This window comes from Mirounga angustirostris, unplaced genomic scaffold (genome assembly GCF_029215605.1).
Source record: "Mirounga angustirostris isolate CCGP_5_RB_7025 unplaced genomic scaffold, mMirAng1.0.hap1 SCAF_3, whole genome shotgun sequence".
NCBI classification, from domain to species: domain Eukaryota; kingdom Metazoa; phylum Chordata; class Mammalia; order Carnivora; family Phocidae; genus Mirounga; species Mirounga angustirostris.
This window is the reverse complement of record NW_026991711.1, coordinates 30,840,640-30,845,321: the sequence shown is the minus strand read 5'-3', so window position 1 is coordinate 30,845,321 and position 4,682 is coordinate 30,840,640. Positions and strand designations below refer to the sequence as shown.

The 4,682-nt window shown below is 36.5% G+C and overlaps 1 non-coding gene across 1 annotated transcript; it reads right to left on the bottom strand.

The window, feature by feature from the left end:
* Positions 1–4,002: 4,002 nt before the first annotated feature.
* LOC123840001 (U6 spliceosomal RNA) lies at positions 4,003–4,109 on the bottom strand. The gene has a single exon (XR_006789835.1). It is a non-coding gene; the product is annotated as a U6 spliceosomal RNA (small nuclear RNA).
* Between the last annotated feature and the right edge of the window lie 573 nt (positions 4,110–4,682).

The window sequence follows — 4,682 nt, the reverse complement described above, 5'->3', positions numbered from 1 at the left end:
TTGGCAAACAGATATTTGGAGGTCAACATTTAAAGCTGTCTTCATTCATCACCCAGTTAGAGTTCAGTTAGATAGAAAGTACTTGATCATTCAATCAGATATACATCTTATCTGGATGAAGAAAAAGCTTCATCACCAGAATAAAGTAGTTGACTTAGATGACATTTTATTTTTTAAAAAAGATTTATTTATTTATTTTAGAGGGAGAGAGAGAGCCAGCATGAGTAGGGGGAGAGGAGGAGGAAGAGGGAGAGTGAATCTCAAGCAGACTCCTTGCTAAGTGAGGAACCAGATGTAGGGCTCGATCCCAGACCCCGAGATCATGACCTGAGCTAAAATCTAGAGTCCGGTGTTTAACCGACTGAGCCACCCAGGCACTCCTGACATTTTATTATTATAAGAGCCTTCCAAGAGTAATAAATGACATGGCATAAAGGTTCACATCCAAAAGTTAATACTCTTTCAAAGAGTATGATCTGAATATTTCTATTCCTTTGTTATTACAATCCCTGAAGCAAAGTGGCTTCTCCCCAAATTTTGAATATATTTACATAACAAATAACTTCTTTGGTGGTCAAAATTAGACTCAGAGTAATAGATTCCCAAGTTGTTTCTTTTCCCATCTGAAGAACAAAATTGGTGTTAAGGCAAGAAAACCTATTTTCTACTCTTCTGATGAGTTAAGTCCTCTAAGAGTTGTAAGGATAATTGGAGTTCTCGTCTCACAGCTTGACTCTCTCCCAACCATTTTATTTATTTAAGGAAAGTGTCATTTATGTTCTCTCTCTGATCTGGAAGTTTCTAGTATTCTTCCATTGTCAGGCTCACATTTGGTTTACTTTTTGACATACACATTTTTTCTACATGTGTCTGCTCTCGGCTTTGAATCCCCACACAGTGCATGGCACCTTCCATTTTCTATTGCATGTTTCTTTTCGGTAAACTATGCCTCTTTCACTGTGGCACATCATGAGTCTCAGCCCATCAAGTTTCAGTAATATCTCTCTGTTCAAGTGAACTTGCTTGAATTAAAATTGAGAGAGAAATTTTAACCTGGGATTTTGAATATTCAGATATAATCTTCTGGGTCTAAATTCTAAAGAGTTAACTACCAATTAAAATTCTCTTTCTGCATAGGGAATAAAGTCAATGATACTGGAATGGCATTGTATGGTGACAGATGGTAGCTACAGTTGCCATGAGCATAGTATAACATATAGAAATGTTGAATCATTATTTTGTACACCTGGAAGTAGTGTAACATTGTGTGTCAACTATACTAAAAAAATTTTTTTTTTAAATTCTCTTTCTGTTCATGGAATCACAGAAATGTAGGACTAGAAGGAATTTTAGGCTTGCATAGTTCTGGAAACTGTTTTATGGTTTTTCTTTTCATGTAACAATCATTATTTTACCTAGTAATTACTGAGAAATTTTACACCTGTTATTTTTATCTTTGCCTTTCAAACTATAGTTTAAATACTTTTCCATCTAGCTGCTAATTATCCTACCATGAGTACATTGTTGGTGATATAGTATGGAATCTGAAAACCCTCAGCTGTGTTTATCAATGCTAACAATGCAGGCCTGTGTTCTCTTTCTATATCTACTCTTATTTTCCAGAATCTTGACTCTGAAGTAGAATAATACTATTACTATATTTCCATGTCTTTTTAGGTTTTGCTTTGGAAGCAATTTTGTTTTTTTAAAGCAGTGGTTCTCAAACTTTAGTGGTGCATCAGAATAACCTGGAGGGCATGTTGAAACATAGATTGCTGTCTACCCCCAGAGTTTGTGATTCAGTAGGTTCATACGTGGGCACAAGAAACTGCATTTCTAACAAATTCCCAGCTGATGCTGTGGGTGCTGTGACCACATTTTGAGTACCACTATTAAGGTGCTCTGCCTTCACGAGATGAAAAACCAAGTCTTAGCATATCAAAATCTCCCTCGAATCCACCTACTATTCACCGTATCCATTTTCCACCTCTGACCATTTTTCCCTATAGTAGTCAGAGTAATTATCTTAAAATAGGAAGTAGCCTGTATAGGATTTTTTAACTTGGTTGCTCCTCTGCCCAAAGCTCTTCAGCATCTTTCTGTTGCTGTCCAGGTAAAATCCGCCTCTCTTCCATCCCCCAACATCATTATAAGGCTCAGCATGATCTACCAGCCTTTCCAGCCTCATCTCAAGGCTCACTTTCCTTTCTGGTCCTCTTTCATGGAGTTCTTTCCCATCTCAGGCTTTGTACATCTGCTCAATCACCAGGGATGCTCTTGCTTTGATTCTGACGTTGCTAACTCCTGCTCTTTATTTAGGTCCCAGCATAAAAGTCACCTTCTCAGAGAGGCTTTCTCTGACCTCTACTCTGTCAGGACTCCCCATTCTACTTCTGGGGTAAGTAACTCTCCTGGTTTGCCAGAACCGAGTTGTTTCTTAGGAAGTGAGACTTCCAGTGCTAAAACCAGGATAGCCCCAAGCAAACTGGGAAGATTGGTCATGCTACCTGCTCCCCAGTTGCAAATTTTACTTTTTCTTTACAACTCCTACATAAGTTATAATTGTATATTTAGTTGTGTGATATTTTTTTAAGTGCCTACCATCCTTATTAGATTATAACTCCATAAGGGAATAGGTGATATGTTTCTTAATCTTTCTGTCTCCAGTGTCTAGCACTAAACTTAGCTACACTTACAAAGTACCTGCTCAGTAATTGCTGCTTTTGAAAGAGACACTTGTCTTATTGGTTACTCTGTTACAAAGGGATAGAAAATGCTGACATGTGTTATACAACAACTTATATCCTTTTGTCTCACTTATAAAACATCTCACCAGAACATTTTGAAAATAATGTACTTTCTTCCCTTGGTCCCTAGACATTGCTAATGTGTTTTAGTTGACTACAGCCCATCAATTCCACATATGTATATGGATTATGGATCTTCTCAGCTAAGAGAGGGGCAGCTAAAGAAACATCTATGTCACCAACCTAAGAAATTGGTACACACAGAACTTTTTAAACTAATAACAGCTAATAGTAACTAATATTGAGTTTTAGATAAATGCCAAGCTCTGGGTTAAGCACTGTGTATATATTATCTCTTTAAAAATGTGTATGTTATGAGAGAAATACTTTTTTACTATCCTCATTTTTCCTGTGGACACAGGGAGAATAAGCATTATACCCGAAGTCATATGTATATTAAGTGGTTGAGTCAGGGTTCTAACTTAGTTCTGTCTGACTCAAACAAGCCCAGGATTTTATCTATTCCTTTGACAAAAAATGATAGGATTGATTTTTTTTTTTCTAGAGAGGGAGGTGAGGGACAAAGGGAGGGGGAGAGAGGGAATCTTAAGCGGGTTCCATGCCCAACACAGAGCCTGACTTGATCTCACAACCCTGAGATCACAACCTGAACCAAAATAAAGAGTTGGACACTTAACCGACTAAACTACTCAGACACCCCGGATTGATTTTTTTTTTAATTGAAGTACAATTGACATACAATATTATATTAGTTTCAGGTATATATTAGTTTCAGGTGAATCACATAGTGATTCAACGTTTATATACATTACAAAATGCTCACCACAAAAAGTGTAGTTAACATGTGTCTACTTACAAAGTTATACTATTATTGACTATATTCCCTATGGATTGACTCTTCTCAATAGGGATTTGCTTGCTTGGATTAAAGAGTCATCTTGTCTAGGCAATCTGTCTTTTGTAAATTAACTGAATGGTACCTATTCAATTATAGAAGTGAATTATATATACACATATATGTAAATCATATGTTCTATATGCATGTTACATATATTATCATGTGCACAATAATATATATCATATATATTTGTTAGTGTTTTGCTAGTACATAAAAGCTAACATTTATCTAATGCTTACTGTGAGCCAAATTCTAAATTAAGTATTGTTAAAAGAGATGTTATCTCATTTAAACATCATACCTTATGAAGTAGATAGTGATATTTTCCACTTTTTAAAAAATATGGAATGCTTCATCAATTTATGTGTCATCCTTATGCAGGGACCTTGCTAGTCTTTTCTGGGTTGTTCCAATTTTAGTACACCTGCTGCTGAAATGAGCACAATATTTTCCAATTATTATAGGTGACAGAACTGAGGTGCAAACAGAAGATAGGGACACTTTTCCTGAGGTCATATAGTTTATAAATGATGGAGCTAGGATTGGAATATAAGACCATTTGATTCTTTTTTTTAAATCTTTTAAAATTTATTATTATGTTCAATTAGCCAGCATATAGTACATCATTAATTTTTAATGTAGTGTTCAATGATTCATTAGTTGTGTATAAGACCCAGTGCTCATCACCATACATGCCCTCCTTAATACCCATCACCTGGTTACCCATCCCCCCACCCCCTTTCTTCTGTAACCCTCAGTTTGGTTCCCAGAGTCCAGAGTCTCTCATGGTTTGTCTCCCTGTCTGATTTCTTCCCATTCAGTTTCCCCTCCCTTCCCTGTGGTCCTCCACGCTATTCCTTATGTTGCACATGAGTGAAACCATATGATAATTGTCTTTCTCTGCTTGACTTATTTCACTTAGCATAATCCCCTCCAGTTCCATCCATGTTGATGCAAATGGTAAGTATTCATCCTTTCTGATGGCTGAGTAATATTCCATTGTATATATGGACCAC